Raw genomic sequence first — 20,913 nt, forward strand, 5'->3', positions numbered from 1 at the left:
GGAAAACATTACGAAGACGCACAGCATGTTCATTTATGTCTTTGGAGAATACTATAATATCGTCTAGATATACACAACATTGCTGAGTTTTGGGTCCTCGCAATACTCCATCGAGTAGTCTTTGGAAAGTTGCTGGTGCATTTTTCAAACCGAAAGGCATTCCTTTAAATTGCCAGTGGCCTCCAGGGGTAGAAAATGCTGTTTTATGCCTATCTTCAGGTGCAACTTCCAATTCATGATATCCGCTACGTAAATCGATTGTTGAAAAGTATTTACTGTTACCTAAACTGTCAATGATATCTGTAATGTTTGGAAGAGGATAAACATCTGAGATAGTTTGTTTGTTAAGGTGTCTGTAGTCACAACAAAATCTATATCGTTTCGTACCGTCGGGAGACTTATTTGGAATAATTACGATAGTTGAATTATAAGGCGAATCAGAATATTCTATAACTCCATCTTTTAGATGCTGTTCTAAAAATTCATCCAGTACTGGCTGTAAGTGTTGCGGTACTCTATAAGGCTTCATATAAACTGGGGGGGCTATTTCCTGTTGGGATCCTATGCTGTGTGACATCTGTTGCTGGCAGTGGACCTTGTACATTAAAAAAATCTTGGAACTCAACTAAAACTGCTTCTATCGTGTCTATATCATTTCCTTTCAAATGCTCAATCTTCTGGCGTAATGCGGTTTTATAGGCGTCTGGTTTCAGACCATCATTACTATCTGACCAAATGAAATCTTCTTCTTCAAAAGTACTGACTGTAGCTACTAATCTTCCCTTATGCAACTCTTTGTCCTCCACTCCGAAACTGTCAATATGTACCGGTACTTTTTTTTCTCCCTCAACGTCTTCAACCCGTACAACACTTCTACGTACAAAACAATGTGATACATCTAATTCCTCAATTTCCTCTAATGGCTCTATTAGACACACTGTATCTGTAGGTACCTCGGGGTCAACGGTCATCCAGAAAAGTTTTCCTGAGCCAGATGGTATCTGATCCCGCGAATCAACCATCAAGAACGTTGCACGCAGTGTAGTTGATTTCGCCTTCCGGTTGGGGAAATCTTGCGACAGCGGGCCCTCTGCAGCGGTGTCACCTAGCTGAAACACTATTCCGCTAAGTTCTACAGTTTGCTGTCTGAGGTCGATTGTAGCGTGATGTTTATTCAGGAAATCCAACCCTAGGATCGCGTCGTACCCGTCAGTTACCTTTGTTACCACTTCTACATCTTCTTGAAATTGTACACCGTGAATATAGAAAATCAATGATGTACATCCTAATGACTTCACTGTACCTCCTCCTACTCCACTCAATCTATACCTTGGAGGGTCATATTTCTTTTCTCCAATACATTCATTACTCACTATTGATACGTTTGCGCCTGTATCCACCAGTCTCCTTGCCTCTTTATCCTGTATGGTAGCCGATAACCAGCATTCCGCCTTCACATTCGCCTTAATGGCATGAAATTTTATTGGGAACGCCTGGCGGCGGCTCCGACATTCCCGTTTGAGTTTAACTGATTTCTGTTTCCAAAAACTTTCTTAGACCTGCATTCCTTGAATGTGTAACCTAATCTTTGACAATTAATGCATTTAGGTTGTCTGTAATTTTTTGCTATATGTCCCTGTCGATCGCACCTAAAACATCGTACTCCTGCTGCAAATACATTTCGCTTCTCCTTGTATCTGGTGGCAATGTCTATTTCTTCGAAAGCCGTCGCCACAGATACAGCTTCCCCTAAATTTTTAGGAAACTCTGCCCTGACACGACGGGACGTTTCAGGAGGCAACCCACGTAAAAATGTATCTAGAGCTCTATCTTCTGCCTCTTGTAAAATAACTTTATTTGCTTCATCACTAGTTGTCAACTGATAGGTGTTAATATTAACTTTTCTAATCCTATCTACAAAGCTTTCTAATGACTCGTTCTGCCTCTGAGTGATAGTGTTTAACTGTTCCCTATAAAATCTACAGCTGTTCTGTTTTTGAAAACGTTTAAGCAATCCTTTCTTCAATTCCTCAAATGTTGGAGCATTCCGTAATTCTTCATGGTATAATACGTGTGCTTTAGCCTCTCCTAGCTATCTTAACTTTTTCATTTGTAAGAGCTGTTCATCTGACCATGATCCTAACTTTGCAGCTGCTACTAAATAACCAAAAAAGGCTGTTATGTCTTCGCCAGATTTACCTGAAAAAGGAGTTACCAAGGCTACTGCTGAGGAATCTAGGGTGGGAGGGATTGAACTGGTTTGCTTAACATCACTCAACTGTTTAAATAATGCATTATTATAATTTTTAAGCTGTGCTATCTGATTAACTAAAATCTGAATAGCTTCCTCAGTAGAAACCGCTTGTGGTGCTGACTCTGACTTTGTACGATTTCGTGTCATCATTTTACAAACTATTAGTTACAAAATAATACCACACTGAATGAAAAAGATGTTCAAATATTTTCGACAAACTCTTAAAATCATGAGAGAAAATACAATTCTAAATAAAGAAAATATTACGACTGCTATGCAAACCTCTATCCTTTCACACATTAAACAATACTAACTGTGGACCTTCAGTGACTGTCATTCACACCTCATATTGAGCCAAGGGTTTTTTCTCTGACACCAAATGTAACAGTTCTGGTACTAATTGTAGCACTTCTGCTACTAAATGTAACTGGGTTTTCTCTTTGGATGCTGTCAATTGTCAGGATGAGCATTCTAAAGCATTCTGTAAGGTTAAAATGTTAAATAAATTAACTTTTCTCTCTTAACATGTGGGCAGGGTGGGTCCTTCCTTGGCTCGGGTATGAGGTAGAATGAAACAGCATTTTTACATGAGATAACTTTTATTGAAAGTTTCGTACAACTATATCTTACTGGACGTTCTGGTACAGAGAGCGGCAGCTGTGTCGTTTGCGTAGCCTTCTGCTGCGGCAGCGGCGGCGGCGTCTGATTACGCGTAGCGGTGTGTATCTCGTGTCGCCGTCTCGCCCAGCTGACCGGAGACGCGCAGCGCGAGGTGGCCCGTTTAATTATTGCGAGCGAAGTCGTGCATCGGATGGTGATACCTTGAATGTGGCGTCCCAGTGTTTCTCTTCTCTAAGCGGCCGAGTGTGTTGTGCGTCGGCCAGCGGAGCGGCGCGGCGGGGGAAGGCCAGTGTCGCGGACTCGAACCACGGACTCCCGCTTGCCAGTCTTCGGCTGTCAGGTCTTCATCCCAGCTCACAGGTGACTGATGATGTGAGGCCGTCTCCTTCCCGTCCTCACGAGTCACCCGGGTGCGTAAAATCAGACTTCAAATACCTTTTAACTTCTGTCTTCTGGCGCTGAGGCTGCTGCCTGCTATTCCATTACAGCGGCGGACTTGGTGCGTCTGTGCATGATGTAGTCTCTTCTTGCATGACGGTCTTCAGCACCGAAACTGACTTAAAACAACTGCTACGCTTCTTCACTTCTTCGTCTTCTTCATGCTCGTCTCCGTCTCCGTCTCCGTCTTCGTCTGTCGGGCCTACCGCGTCTCGCGTATTTATTCACTTCAGTTCACTGGAGGTAAACGACTTCACGGCCATTGCTTCTTCTGTCGCGTTGAAAAGCTTCTCGAAGAATCTTCTTAACGTCGGTCATTGGCTCTTGGGATGTAGGCGAGTGCCTTTGCTCACATGTGACAACTGAGAAACACGTGAGCCGGTCATTGCCTCTTCTGTCACGTTGAAAAGCTTCTCGAAGAATCTTCTTAACGTCGGTCATTAACTCTTGGAATGTAGGCGAGGGCCTTTGATCACATGTGACGACTGAGAAACACGTGAGCCGGTCGGGCGATGCCCTGACGGCTGAATCGACAGCGCCCGCTTATGTGGAACTTGCTGACTTCATGGTCATTGTCTCTTCTGTTCTGTTGTTCTGCCCGCTGAATGCCAGTATGTAACTCTCTAAACTAAACCAAGTTTTTCATTTATATTCTAATTTCTAGTTCACTTTGATTTCACTAATTTATTTACTTAAGCAGCACTCCACAATAAAGTTTCGGACCAGTTTAAAGCAAAACGTATTGAACACTTACTCAGACATGATAGTCCTTTACAAAACATAATGAATGGAGGATCGAAGGGAAGAAAACGAGGGATGCCCGATAGCATCCGATCCATTTTAATCCATAGTGGAGAATAACTCGGGATACAGATGATAGACAGCAAACTATTTCACATAACAGCAGTAGGTGGCAAATAGGATCACTCATTTCTGCTTATGGTCATGACATTGAACGTAATTTTCAAGGTGCTTTGGTTATTTAATGGAACCCTTATTTTTGGTTTAGGATTTAAGAGCGCGCCAAATTTTATGCATACAATTAATCAATTAATTAATTAAGATGATGGAAAGGTTCAATGAATGTCAAATAATCAAATTCGTTTTTGTTCCCGTAGAGATTAACTCGGAGTAGAGGAGGAAAACAGTAAAATTAAATGTTGCACGCAAATCGGAAGGGGCATTCCAAGGTGTGAGAGGCGAGGAGATTCACCCAGCGATTCGTAAATCAATGATATACGTTTTTTTTTATCACGATGATCATATTTGCCGATTTAAGTGAGCGTCAAAAGAAAATTTTCTCATTTGAGGGAGGAAATTGGAGATCGATATTTCGTGAGAATATCTCGCCGCAACGAGGTACGCCTTTGTTTTAATGATTGCAGGCCGAGCTCCGGTATCACACCCCTGACGCTCTCTCCCCTATTTCGCGATAATACAAAACGAGATGCACTTCTTTGGACTTTATCGAAGCCCTCTATTAATCCCATTTTGTGAAAAACGCGTACCATACGGTAATACGCTAGCAGAGGGCGGACGACTGTAGTGTGCACAGTCTATTTAGGCGATTTGTTGCACCACCTAACTGTTTTGCCAATAAAATGCAGTTTTCGCTCCACATGCGCCACAACGTTGTCGACTTGGTGGTTCCGATTTAAGTTGCCGGTAATTATTATTCCCAGATCACGTATTTAGTTGAAATGACAGCTTATAAATTTATGTGATTTATCGTGCAACCGAAACTAAATGTATTTCTTTTAGTACTAAAGTGAATCCCCTCACACGTTTCGTTGTTTAGTGCGTATTAACATTTTTTTCACCATACAAATATATTCTCTAAATCATTTTGCAACCGCTTTTGACTTACTGTTGACTTAGTAAACGGTAAATAACAGCGTCATCTGCGAATGATCTAAAATGGTTGCTTAGGTTGTCTGCTATATCATTTATGTAGATTAGGAACAACAGAGGGCATATAACACATATTTGGAAACGCCAGATATTACTTCAGTCTCTCCCGATATCTCTCCATCAGTTAATATGGCCTGTGACCTTTCTGAGACGAAATTACGAATACAGTCGCACAATTTATACCATACTCCATAGACACACATACTGATAGAAAACGCTTGCGAGGAACGGTATGAAAGGCCTCGAAATCTAGAAATGTGGGTACTACTTGAGATCCTGTCCTTATAGCAACGTTAACTTCATTAGAATAAAGAGCTTTCTGCTTTCTACAAGACGGATACTCCCTGAATTTGTTATGATCATGCACTGCGGTGACAAAAGTCATTCGATGGCGATATGTACTTATACAGATGGCGGTAGTACCGCATACACAAGATATAATAGGGCAGTTCGATGGTAGAGATGTTATTTATACTCAGATGATTCGCGTGGCAAGATTTCTGACGTGATTGTGGCCGCACGACGGGAAATAACGGACTCTGAACGCGGAGTCGTAGTTGGAGCTAGATTCATGGGACATTCCATTTCATAAATCGTCAGGGAATTCAGTATTCAGAGATCCACAATGGGAAGTGTGTGCCGAGAATATCATATTTCAGGAGGTACCTCTCACCAGGGCAGTACCGTGGGCGACGGTCTTCACTTAGCGTTCGAGAGTTGCGGCATCTGCGTGGAGTTGTCAGTGCTTACAGACATGCCACACTGCGTGGAATAATCTCAGAAATCAATGTGGGACGTTCGACGAACGTATCTGTTAAGACGACGCAGCATGTTTTGGCGTTAATGGGCTGAGACAGCAGACGACCGACGCGAGTGCCTTTGCTAACAGCTGGACATCACCTGCAGAGCCTCTACTGGGATCGTGAGCATATCAGTTGGACCCTGGATGACTGGAAACCTTGGCGTGGTCGGATGACTCACGATTTCGCTTCGTAAAAGCTGATGGCAGAATTGGAATGTAGCACAGACTCCACAAAGCCATGGACCGAAATTTAGAACAAGGCACTGTGCAGCCTGGTGATGTCTCAGTAATGATATGGGCTGTCTTTACCTGGAATGGACTGGGTCGTCTGGTCCAAATTAACCGATTATAGACTGTAATTGGTTATGTTCGTCTATTTGGAGACCTCTGATAGCCATGTTCCCAAGCAACTATGTCGTGTTACAAGGTCACAGTTGATCGTGACGTGTCTGAAGAAATTTCTCGACAATTCGAGAGAATGATCTGGCCGTCCAAATCACCCGACTTGAATCCCGTCGACCATTTATGGGACTAAATCGGGAGGTCAGTTCGTGCGCAACATCTTGCACCGGCAACACTTTCGCACCTATGGACGGCTATAGAGGCAGCTTGGCTCAGTATTTCTGCAGGAGGTTTCCAAAGATTCGTTGAGTATGAATGAGTTTGAATGCTTTTCAGCTTGTGATTCAAACTGTCGTCTTACATCTCTGTGTGATAGTACCAAAACATTTTCTATTGATCTGATCGTTATAAGCATCCTTTCCGTTCTTCAGGCTTCACTGCGTCATATTGATTCATAATCTGAAATTATAAAGGTTATTGGCCTAAACGTGGGCCCCAAATGGTGACTCAAACCCATACCCTGCCCTCTCACCAGAAAGGTATTACTGACATGACGATTCAGGTAAGACACATGATACTTCAATTATCGCTCTCCTAGATTTGAAAGGTGGTAGCTATTTTAATTAGTGCTGCTTTCTTGAGTACTGCTGGAATGTTTGGGATCCCTACCAGGTCAGATCACAGTAAGACATCGAAAGCGCTAAGAGGTGAGCTGCTAGATTTGTTACCGGTAAGTTCGAAAGACACGCAGGCGTTACGGAGCTCCTTCGGAAGCTCAAATGCGAATCCCTGGAGTTAAGGCGAAGTTCTTTTCGAGGAACTCTACTGAGAAATTTCAGAGAAGCAACATTGCAGGCTAACGACAGAACGATTCAACTGCCGCAAACGTACATTTCGCGTAAGGACCACGATGATATGAGAAATTAGTGCTCACGCGGAAGCATCAGTCTTTTCCTCTCGCTCTGTTTGCTAATGGAACTGCAAATTAAATGACTAGTAGTTGTAACGCTTACCCTCTGCAACGCTGCGTAGGCAGCGATGACTTGCGGAGTATGTATGTAGATGAAGAAATTATTTCAGGTATATCTACAACATTCAAAAATCCATCCTACCAGGACGTACAACAAAGAGCAATTCAGAATCATGAAGTGATCATAGTCTTTAGGTCAGTAAACACTAAAACACAGCGCCATTAATGGGAGTATAATGAACCTTCGTAGGAATACTAGACTCGGAAAAATATTTAGCAAACCCAAACAGAATATTCCCCTCAATGCGTAATCGAACGTAATATTAACAGCCAAATATCAAACACTAAATTAATTGAAATGTAAGAGAGCCCCTTTTACTGTACCGTTGTACGTAGGTATCAGCTGTTAATACTATTCTCTCGAAGGTAAGCATTTTCAGACGATGAGGAAGACACGATAAGAAAATATGATTATCAAGAGTTCCTCCATTGCGAGCAATTATTGAAAGTAAAATCTTCGAGGACGTTTCGACATTTTCCTGGGATCTGCTGGCATTCACTGTTAAATGTCATTGTCCAGCTAACCGCGATCGCCAGGTCCCGTAAATGATTACGCGGCTTAACATCCAAGAATGTGACAACTGCCTTGAAAGGCTGCAGACTTAGAGACCTGTAATGATGTTGTTGTATTCACATTGAAGGTTTTTCAGAGACACTATCAGCCCGGATGCCTTCATTTACAATAACACAGCTCGGAATCGAGCTTCTATTGTGGATGAATTTCCCGTCAGAGAATAGTCACAACATAGACTGCTCAGTGTGTTCATCGAATTCCTACAGAGAATAGAGAAATTCCGGCGTGCGTTGAGTAGATAACAAGCAGCAGGTCTCAACCTTACAGAAATTGTAACACATGTATCACCTTCTAATTGTTTCATTAGTGTCAAGAAATTTATTGTCTGTCTTAACTTTTGAAATGTGTTGATTCAGCTTCACTTTTCAACAGGAGGGTAGACATGAACGTAGTTACTGAGCGGAAAATTTGATTTGTTTCAGAGGGTACTGCCAGGAATGTCAGGAGTACACCCCTCATTATTTTAAAGAAAACTAAGGATAGAGCCAAATGTAGATACCATTTTTTCTCAGCCTATTTTATTTTACGCTATTTTCATGTTAACCAGGCGACACACTTCCCGTATCTGGGACGCCTTTGGACTGAATTATTATTCAGTAAATGCATAAAGTAACGTAGCTATATTAATATAGCTGCTTCAGAAATGATATCATCCTTTTTTACGCTAGTGCTTATTAATACCTCAGTAAAGAATTTTGATTCACCACTTATAGTTGAGTTTGCTATTACTAAGTAGTCACGGATAGAAACATTTATCGTTCTAACACATGGAAATAATATTTTTGTGTACGAACCTTTAATGGTTGTGGGAGTACATTGTTACGCTACGAATGTTTTCGATCTGAGAACCATCCATACTCATAAGCAAATTCACAGTATTTTCACATCGCGGTTTCTCCGTTTGACATTATTTTTCATTGAAAATGAGAGTGCCTGTGGTTGGTTCTTGTTTGGTTTCCATGTACATTTAGGGTGCATGATTATGCAAATCATACAACTCTAAAAGAACGCTTCCGGCGAGAATGAGCATATGAAAACTTTTTCATGCGTGGAAATTACATTTTCATACTGCTGGGATTTCCCTGCTGTCTGTAATCTCTCATTCTGGAACACCGCTGCCCGACACCATAGCTCTCTCTCTGTCTGTCTCTCGCCTTTAAGTGGTCTTCCTGATTCGATTTAACACAAACAGAATTTCATCGTTACGAATTAGTATTGAATCTCATTTTTTGTCCCCTTGTCTGAAAATACCTACTTCTGTATACACACTGAAACGTCCCCTTCGAAAAATTAATGTATTACTGTGCTGGTAAATCCCTTACGTCATTTGATTTTCAAACAGCTGAGCAAAACTGAAAGTACTCAGACATTACTCTCTTTACTTATTCTGATCAACACTAAACTAACATACAATATTTTTAGCGCAACGCAATCTGACTTTCAACAAGCCCTACCAAAAAAAAAAAAAATGGTTCAAATGGCTCTGAGCACTATGGGACTCAACTGCTGAGGTCATTAGTCCCCTAGAACTTAGAACTAGTAAAACCTAACTAACCTAAGGACATCACACACAACCATGCCCGAGGCGGGATTCGAACCTGCCACAGTAGCGGCCTCGCGGTTCCAGACTGCAGCGCCACAACCGCGCGACCACTTAGGCCGGCAATCCCTACAAAAGAATGGCCCTGACTAACAATAACCTATACCTTTCATGAATCACCTACCTCACAAAAATCTTCGTTACGCGAACTACTGCAATACGGCGAGCGCCAATACTACCAGCTAATTAAAAGATTTTTAACTACTGAAGTCACTAACTACTGATAGGCATAGTTAGCAAATGAAGGATTTTGATAAAGAATTAACAATGTATTTGCCTTAATAGTGTTCAAAAGTCATAATACATATATCCGTTCATGACATCCTGTCTTACAAACTCACTGTCTCTGATGAACACACGCCCAGATCATCTGCTCTCAAAACTCCGCCACCTCTCCCCACATCCACCACTGCTGGCGGCTCAGCTCTAACTGCGCAACGCTACGCGCTGCTCACATCCAACTGCCCAACACTACAATAGCGACCATTCCAACAATGCCACCCAGCCACAGACGGCACACAGCACAGCCAGTGATTTTCATACAGCTGGCAGTATTGGCGCTCTCTGTATTGCAGTAGTTCGAGTAATGAAGATTTTTGTGAGGTAGGTGATTCATGAAAGGTATAGGTTATTGTTAGTCAGGGCCATTCTTTTCTAGGGATAATTGGAAGTCAGATTGCGTTGCGCAAAAAATATTGTGTGTCAGTTTAGTGACGATCAGAATAAGTAAGGAGAGTAATGTCTGAGTACGACAGTTTTGCTCAGCTGTTTGAAAATCAAATAACGCAAGGGATTTACCAGCACAGTAATTCATTAGTTTTTCGAAGGGGACGTTTCAACACAGACTTGAGTTTCTATTAAATAAATTATATCTGTCCATTCCTCCTCTAGTGTGACATTCAAATATTCTGTTTTCCAAAATTAGATGGAAATCAGAGTCAATGATTTTCTGTATTTCAGTGTTCTCATTCTCTCTTACTCTTCGTTGTTTTCCAGTGATATTCGCAACTAGATCTTGAGTTCACAAAATATGACATATTGAATGACTGCGTGATGTATGCGGGGAAAAGAAAAATACAAGCCTTTCTTTAAAATTCATCGATGTGACTTGAAATCACAACGTAAAGATTTCTAATTATGAGCGGCAAATGATAGGTTCTTACTTATTACAATTGGGAAACAGGTAAATAGCTGGAGTATATCAAAAACGATCTTTCGGTTTTACGAACGGATTTTGACAGGGCACTGAATGATATCAACGCACATTCGTGAGTAAGAATTCATGAGATAATTTAGACGTAACTGAATTAGCGTAGAAGATTAAGTCATGTTTCCTAGTGCAGTCGTCTCAGTCTGCTTGACTGAAATGCAAACAGACTTTTCAATACGACGACTTTGATGGCCAGCTATTGAAGTACTTCAAATCCAATCAATCAAGGCACGTGACACTGATATTGACATATAATCCCATTTAATCGCATAGAATCCTCACATTCCTTAAGGTTGTGTACTTAAAAATGTCTGTGCTCTTGAGGCATTGTAAGTTTCTATACACAGCTGCCACATATGTATCCAGTTATAGTAAGTTCATCTCATATTTTATTTCGTTGTGTGTTGTCAGTGCATTCCGAAAACAGTGAGCCAAACAGTCGTTCTCCCAGTTTTCGGTTGGCAGTAGACAATGGAAGTCGTCTAAAGTACCTGTTCAAAACAGTAAATAACAATTCGCATGCACGAGCAGATATAGTTCACATTCAAAGATGGACACGAATATTTGTAACATAACATGAGTATAAATGCTCTATTGTTCCGTAAAAACTATACAGAATCTTCACAAAAAGAATCAGTTTGATCATGTATTTTTACACAAATATTTGTACCGGCTATAAGCCTTAGTAAAATTCCACATATAGTGTCTGACATTTCTGAAAAAACTTTTTCCTAGTTACTAAATTTATAATTTCATTTCTCAGTTTCAAACGCGACTGTATTCAATATAATGGAGATATGAATTAAAAAACGCTTTCAGTCACAGCTTTTCGTGTTTTATTAAGTACACGATGCATTGCATTTCGGCCCCTGGAATCCATCATCAGGTGTAATTTGTCTTAATACATGCCTGATTTCTTCTGCTGAATGAGGTGAAATGCATATTCCTGTCTAGAAAGGATTTAATGTTAGGTTATGAATTTCGTAAGTCAAACGCGGAAAATATGTGCGAAATAGTGGAGAAGATGTACAGTGTAAACTTACCACATAATACACGAAAAGCGTTTTTAACGTTTCAGCATCAGCAAACATTCTTTTCTCCATCGTTTTCGTACATGTCAATTGATTCAAGACGCACATTTGCAATAAAGCATGTATTAAGAAAAATTACACCTGATGATAGACCCACAGGGTCCGACATGCATCGTGTGCTTAATGAAACACGAAAAATTGTGACTGAAGGCGTTTTTTAATTCATACCTCCAGTAGTAAATTTATAAGCTTGCGAAAACTTGGCATATTTTTACTGGGATAGGAAAGTTATATGCTACAGATAACTGTATGAATACCAAATTTTGTGTAAAATTTAGGGTTCGTAGTAGAGAAGAAGTAGTAAACACAACGTATGTATGTATGTATGCATGTACTGAACTGGGACCTAGAAACGACAGTGAGGCTTCGTCCCCGCCGTAGCCCTCAGTGGTACACACCCCACAACAGGCTCAACAGGCTACAGCAGTCACCGCCGCCCCACACCGAACCCAGGGTTATTTTGAGTTCGGTCCACAGTGGAACACCCCCCCCTCCCCCCGAAAGCCTCATTTTCCAGATAAGAGTAACACCAATGTTTGCGCGTGGTAGAGTAATTATGGGGTAGAGTAATTATGGTGTATGCGTACGTGGAAACAGGGTTTGTGCACCGACTTGGTGTAACTGAGGCGGAATAAGGGGAACCAGGCCGCATTCGCCGAGACAGATGGAAAACCTCCGTAAAAATTATCCACAGGCTGGCCGGCATTCCGGGCCTCGACACTAATCCCGGCGGATTGGTGTCGGGGACAGACACGCCTTCCCGCCCGGGAAGCAGTGTGTTAGACAGCACGGCTAGCAGGGCGGACTAAATACAGCGTAAGTATTCAGCGTAAGTATTCTGAAGTAAATATACTTCAGAGTAAACTTCCCGTCTGGGAGGTCGTGGTCGAAGTACGAAACCATTCGCAGCTGTTTCATCCCCATTTGTGAGAGACATTTTCAGGCCTAAAACAGCAACAAAATCGAAAGCTATAGGGAGCCCCGAATTTACAGGCACATTCGCAGCTGCATAATAGTCCTCACAATCCGTCACTTGATGCTAAGGGCATAAATTAGACTAGTGACATCGATTTTGATTAAATGTAATCCATTGTTATCTTCTTCGTGCAGAGTCGGAACCTGAATTAATAGTTTAATACATCTTTTACGGCCCCTCAGTTCGGACACTTCACCAGAAGCGCACAACACACAGCATCAACCAAGACATCTTTAAACCTTAAGATCGTTTTAATAGTATTTATTAGTCAGCATTGTATTATCAACTAGGTTTCTGTTGAGCGACTCAGTATCAATCCCAGAAATGAGTTATTCTTCGCACAGTACGTCTGCCCTGGATTCTATGAGCATGACGTGAAACGGCAAATTTAATTGTCGATAACTAATATTTTGTTCCATGTCCTTTCTCAGAAGAGCCTTGTTCATTAAAATTTCATCACATTGAGCCGGATTTGCGTGTCTACGCACCGACAAATTCAATTTTATCATAAAATTAGCATTTGCTGCTATGATTACCATGTTGCCACATAATGTCACTACATGGAAAAGCATAATATACACTGAGGTGCCAATACTCATGGGATACCACCTAATATGGTGTCGGACCTCCTGTTGCCCGGCGTACAACTAATCGTTGGAAGGCCCCCTGCAGAAATACTGAGACATACTGTCTCTACAGCCGCTCACAAATTCGAAAGAGTTGCCGTTGCAGGATTTTGTGCACGAACTGAACTCTCGATTAAGTCCATAAATGTTCGATGGTATGTCGGGCGATCTGTGTGACCAAATCATTTACTCGAAGTGCCCAGAATACTCTACAAACCAATTGAGAACAATTATGGCCGCAGGTCCTGACGCATTGCCACCCATAAAAATTCCATCGTTCTTTGAGAATCTGATGTCCGTACGCCAAATGGTCTCCAAGTAGCTGAATATAGCCATTTACTGTCAATGACCGATTCCGCTGAACCAGAGGAACCAATCCATTCCACGTAAACTCAGCCCACAACGTTACGGCGATACCACCATGTGGCTCTCTGCCTTGTTGATCACTTGGGTCAGTGGCTTCGTAGGGTCTGCGCCACACTTCAACCCCTACCAATACCAAGGGTAATAATACAATACGCAGGGGAGATGAAAATCCAATAGTCATAGCGCACTGGAATGTAGTTGTAGGGGAAGGAGTAGAAGAGACGATAACGGGAGAATATGGGCTTGAGACAAGGAATGAGAGAGGAGAAAGACCAATTGAGTTCTGCAAATACATTTCAGCTAGTAAGTGCGAATACTCTGTTCAATAATCACAAGAGCATCAGGTACACTTCGAAAAAGCCATGTCATAAAGGCTGGATTTCAGTTAGATTACATCATGGTCAGACAGTGATTTCGAAATCAGATTCTGGATTGTAAGGCGTATCCAGGAGCTGATACATACTCAGCTCACAATGTAGTAGTGATGCAGAGTAGGCTGAAGTTTAAGAGATTAGTCAGGAATAATCAATACACTAAGAAGTGGAATACGGAAGTACTAAAGAATGACCAGACACATTTGAAGTTTTCTAAGGCTGTAGATACAGAAATAAAGAATAGTCCACTAGGCAGTACAATTGAAGAGGAGTGGACGTCTCTTAAAAGGGCAAGCACACAACCTGGAAAGGAAAACAGAGTTACAAAGATAGTAACTGCAAAGAAACCATGGATAATAGGAGAAATACTTCAATGATCGATGAAATAAGGAAGTACAAAAATGTTAAGGGAAATTCAGGAACACAGAAATGCAATTCGCTGAGGAATGAAATAAATAGGAGGTGCAGGGAATCTTAGACGAAGTGCCTGCATGAAAAATGTGAAGAAATCGAAGAAGAAATGACAGTTGGAAGGACTGACAGCATGCATGGAAGTAAAAACAACCTTAGCTGACATTAAAAGGAAGGGTGGTAACATTAAGAGTGAATCCATAATTACATAGTTAAATGCAGAGGAGAGAGCCGGAGTTGGAAAGAATGCATTGAAGGCATCTATGAGGGAGAAGATTTTCCTTAGGAGATAGAAGAGAAAACAGGAATCGATTTAGAAGAGATAGGGGATCCAGTATTAGAAACAGAATTTAAGAGAGCTTTGGAGGACTTACGATCAAATAAGGCTGAAATTATCGATAACATTCCATCAGAATTTCTAAAATCATTAGGGGAAGTGGCAAAAAAACGACTATTCACGTTGGAGTGTAGAATTTATGAGTCTGGCGACATACCATCTGACTTTCGAAAAAAAATTACTCGCATAATTCTGAAGACTGCTAGAGCTGAAAAGTGTGAGAATTATCGCTCAGTCAGCTTAACAGCTCATGCATCCAAGCTGCTGACAAGAATAATATAGAGAAGAATGGAAAAGGAAATTGAGGATGTGTTAGATGACGATCAGTTTGGATTTATTAAAAGTAAGGGCATCAGAGAGACAGTTCTGACGTTGCGGTTGATAATGGAGTGAAGACTAAAGAAAAATCAAGATGCAGTTCATAACATTCGTCTACCTATAAAATGCAATCGGCAATGTAAAATGGTGAAGGATGTTCGAAATTCTAAGAAAAAATGGGATAAGCTATAGGGAGAGACACGTAATATACAGTGAGTGAGGGAGCCAACAGGGAATAATAAGAGTGGACGATGTAGAACGAAATGCTCGGATTGAAAAGGGTGTAAGTAGGGATGTAGTCCTTCGCCCCTACTGTTCACTTTTCACATGGAAGAATCAATGGTGTAAATAAAAGGGAGGTTCAGGAGTGGAGTTAAAATTCAAGGTGAAAGGTTATCAATGATACGATTCGCTTATGACATTGTTGTGCTGAGAGAAAGTGAAGAAGTATTACATGATACGCTGAATGATATGCACAGTGTAATGAATACAGGATATGAATTGAGAGTAAATGACGAGAGACGAAAGTAATGAGAAGTAGCCAAAATGAGAACAGAGAGAAACTTAACATTAGGATTTATGGTCACGAAGCAGACGAAACTACGGAATTCCATTGCCTAGGCAGCAAAATAACCAATGACAGACGGAGCAAGGAAAGCAGACTAGCAATGGCAAAAAGGGAATTCCTGGCTAAAAGAAGTCTACTAGTATCAAACATAGGCCTTTATTTGAGGAAGAAATTTCGCAAAATATGTCTGGAGCACAGAGTTGTATGGTAGTGAAACATGGTCTGTGGGAAAACCGAAGCAGAAGAGAATCGAAGCATATGAGATGTGGTGCTACAGACAAATGTTGAAAATTTGGTGGACTGATAAGGTAAGGACTAAGGAATTTCTCCGCAGATCAGAGAGGAAAGTAATATGTGGAAAACAGTGACAAGGAGAAGGGAAAGGATGATAGGAGATCTGTTAAGACATTGAAACGTCCCCTTAAAACAATTGTACACGACTGTTCCTAAACTGACACACGATAATTTTAGCGCAACGCAATCTGATTATCAAAAATCCCTACAAAGGAATGGCCCTGACTAACATTAACCTGTACCTTTCACAAATCACTTACCTCACCAAAAATCTTCGTTACTCGAACTACTGCAGTACAGCGAGCGCCACTACTGCCAGCTAAATAAAAGATTCAAACTACTGAAGGCACTAACTACTGATAGGGATAGTTAGCAAATGAAAGATATTAATAGAGAACAAACAATGTATTTACCTTAATAGTCATAATATATATAGCAGTTCATGACAAATTACAAAACTCCGCCATCTCTCTCCCCACATCCACCACTGCTGGCGGCTCACCTCCAACTGCGCAACGCTACGCGCTGTTCACATCCAGCTGCCGCTGCCCAACACTACAATGGCAGACAACAATGCAAACTAGCCACAGACTGCACACAGCACAGCCAGTGATTTTCATACAGAGCGCTACGTAACGTTGCCAATAAGAAAACATAAACAGCCTACTTACAACATCAGGGACTGACTTCCAAGGTATTAGAGGGAGCTCTAGAGTGCCAAAATTGTAGAGGAGGACAGAGATTGGAATACATCCAGCACATAATTGAGGACGTAGGTTTAATGTGCTACTCTGTGATGAAGAGGTTCGCACAGGAGAGAAATCCGTGGCGGGCCGCTTCAAACCACTCTGAAGACGAATGACTCAAAAGGATCCAACCGTACCAATACAGTCAGGAGCTCGGGATAGTCGCTGTAGGAGATATAGTGCTGTTAGCAAAGGCACTCATGTTGGTTGGCTGCTGCCATAATCCATTGACCCCGAACTTCACTAACGGATACATTCATCGTACGTCCCACATTGATTTCTTCTGTTATTTAACGCAGTGTTGCTGGCCCGTTAGCACTGACAACCCTACGCAAACGCCGCTGCTCCGGTCGTTGAGTGAAAGCCGTCGGCTACTGTATTGTCCATGGTGAGAGGTAGATCCTCATAATTAATATTCTCGGCACACTCTTGACACTATGGGCCTCGAATTTTAAACTGTCTAACGATAACCTGAGTGGAATGTCCCGTGCGTCCAGCTCCATTTACAAGTCCGCATTCAAGGTCTGTTAATTCTCGTCTTGTCAGAATCACGTCGGGAACCTTTTCACATGAATCAGCTGTACACAAAAGATAGCTCCGCCAGTGCCCTGCCCTTTTATAACTTGCGTACGTGATACTATCGTTATCTTTATACGTGTATATCGCTATGTCACGTCTTTTGTTACCGCAGCGTAACGTGTTTGTCCTTTGTCTCTAGTCGCCCTTACACTTTTTTTGATAGCCCATGCACTTGCTGTGTGCCCGTTATCGACGCGACAAGAGCGCCTCCCAGACTGCAGGTCGCGGCCGTTGGCTTGGTGGTGGTGGTGGTGGTGGTGGTGGTGACACCCCTCGGCGCCAGCCAGCAACCGCTTTTTATGCTCGCCGCGCGCCGGGAGCAGTTTATTATGGTTCGCAGCGGGACGTAACCTTGTATCACGGCAGGAGCTGAAAATTCTATACCCTCCTTTACGAGGGCCATTTCACGTTGTTTGTGAACAGCTCGTCCCTGGTACAGCGAAGCCACAGCGGTCGTCATGTTTTTCGTATTAATGGGGATATCCTTCGTATTAACACATTCAGCACCATTAACTCTCCTCTTCAGTTACGTAGGTGAACTGGCGATTGTGGAGCAAATTTAAAGAATAATTACACAGAAGTCAAGCATCTTGGTGGCACACATTTAGCACCGTTTTAAGCCACATACTTCATAGACTACGAACTATGCTTCCTGATATAAATTTCCACATCAGTAATGGTACATTAGCGATATTCTTTAGACTAGTAACTGCTTTGAAACGAGAGTTTTGTTTGTAATTGTTTGATCATGGTTTGTCGCTGTGATCTTCAGTTCAGAAACTTGTTTGAAGCAGCTCTCCATGCTACTTTATCCTGGCAACCCTCTTCATCTCCAAGTAATTACTGCAACCTACATCCTTCTGAAACTGTTCTGTGTATCCATCTCTCGGTTTCCCTCTACGATTTTTACCCTCCACGCTTCCCTCCAATACTAAACTGGTGATCTCTTGATGCCTCAGAACGTGCCCTACCAGCCGATCCCTTCTTTTAGTCAGGTTGTACCACAAATTCTTTTTCTCCCCAGTTCTGTTCAGTACCTCCTCGTTATTTACGTGATCCACCCATCTGGTTTATTATTGGTTTATTATTTTGCCTCTAGAGCACCGTGAGTGTATATATTTATGCACATGGCTTCCATTTCAATACAAAAGGAAATAAAAAAGCGGCAAGATATATGGTTCCCCTCTTTTCGTTCTTATTTGCTAAATAATTGGTTCGTACGTGAGCGGAGTTAGGCAGGGGCTGATAATGCACATTTTGATATGGATTAATCCGATTACTGAAACTGTACGAGTATGCGCTGATTACATCTAGTATTTTAACATCCTTTATTGTAACTTCGTGTTGGCAATTTTCATTCATTTTTAGGGTGAGCTATAGCAGTGAAACACACTGCTGATATAGGGCAGGAGAGTTGAAAGAGTGACACAATAAAAGCAACCTCCCGAGGGAGTACTTCTTTCGCAGAACTACTAGAGGGGGGAATCGGAAGGTAAAAGCTACTTTCGTGTTGTCTTGGGAAAGTCGCCCTGGCTAGCAGCATATTAGCTCCCAACATGTGCAGTTCATTGCTCATATGCACTTTGGACAATTGAATTGAAAACATTTGTTCCGAACAATAGAATTTGGCTGGCAGGAGCTGGACATCTATATTTTGCTACCAAATGTAGTTTCAGCTGATGTTCATCTCCAGGCTGCCCAAAAAGCACAGCAAATGAAGCTGTGACATATAGAAGGTTCATAAGATACCGCAAAGCTCACGTAAACCCTCAAGCACAGTTTTTTTTTTTTTTTTTTTTTTTTTTGCCTGTGATGTTCGGACTAGCTGCAGCCTGAGAAGGCACTGGCTGGTGAAGTTGATGCGATGCCAGGAGGTTGTAACACAGTTTGCGAACCTTTTGAGCAAAAGTGGGGAGGAAACCGACATAATCGGTTTTTTAACGTTTTGCCTCTTCTAGTGGGAGACTTTTTTTTTACAGGGGAACAACAACGTCACTGGTAGACAGGTATGACTTTAAGAGAATTAGTCACCGCAGTTCTTTGCGGGAATACGTGAGTAGTATGTTCTTTTCTGACTAGAAAAATCGAGGGCTTCGTCTCTGGACTTGATGCCGATCGCATCGGTAACCTGCAGGCAACTGACTCCATTAATGCAGAGCGGTTATACGCTGGAGTCATGGGCAGAGTGATTCTAACTTATGGCAGCCTGGCTCGTTGTCAGCGACCTGATCATATCGCACCAAAAATGATGTTGAACATAACGTGCAGCTTCAACATGTTAGGATCAAATCGAACTAGAAATTTAGAATCATGTTAGAATTCTCTTTCTGCTGTTCATCAGTGCATTTTTAGTTGCATGGGGTTGATGTTTGCTGTTGTCAGACAATAAGCTATAGCAGCTGTGGAGGCATGTCGAGTTAAATTTCACAAACTCAAGTATATGACCACAACATAATCCTCATCCTCACCAGACAACTTTGCCAGCTGCTAGTTCACTTACCCACTTCTCACAGTTAATGTTAAGTATTTGTAATTGAAGTGATTTCTTGACTCACTTAGATGCTTGACCATACTCACACCTTTTTATAAGAAACCAAAGAGTTCACTTATTATTAATTTATTTTCAATGCTAAATAAGTATTTCTCACTTTGACATTCACTGCTAGGTCCGCGATCTGTCATAGCATTAATCATTCCGTTGCTTATATTTATTACACCACTGGGTCCTAAGATTGTGTCTGTATCACGATTACTTTTAATATACACTCCTGGAAATTGAAATAAGAACACCGTGAATTCATTGTCCCAGGAAGGGGAAACTTTATTGACACATTCCTGGGGTCAGATACATCACATGATCACACTGACAGAACCACAGGCACATAGACACGGGCAACAGAGCATGCACAATGTCGGCACTAGTACAGTGTATATCCACCTTTCGCAGCAATGCAGGCTGCTATTCTCCCATAGAGACGATCGTAGAGATGCTGGATGTAGTCCTGTGGAACGGCTTGCCATGCCATTTCCACCTGGCGCCTCAGTTGGACCAGCGTTCGTGCTGGACGTGCAGACCGCGTGAGACGACGCTTCATCCAGTCCCAAACATGCTCAATGGGGGACAGATCCGGAGATCTTGCTGGCCAGGGTAGTTGACTTACACCTTCTAGAGCACGTTGGGTGGCACGGGATACATGCGGACGTGCATTGTCCTGTTGGAACAGCAAGTTCCCTTGCCGGTCTAGGAATGGTAGAACGATGGGTTCGATGACGGTTTGGATGTACCGTGCACTATTCAGTGTCCCCTCGACGATCACCAGTGGTGTACGGCCAGTGTAGGAGATCGCTCCCCACACCATGATGCCGGGTGTTGGCCCTGTGTGCCTCGGTCGTATGCAGTCCTGATTGTGGCGCTCACCTGCACGGCGCCAAACACGCATACGAC

Source organism: Schistocerca cancellata, chromosome 3 (assembly GCF_023864275.1).
Source record: "Schistocerca cancellata isolate TAMUIC-IGC-003103 chromosome 3, iqSchCanc2.1, whole genome shotgun sequence".
Lineage (NCBI taxonomy): Eukaryota > Metazoa > Arthropoda > Insecta > Orthoptera > Acrididae > Schistocerca > Schistocerca cancellata.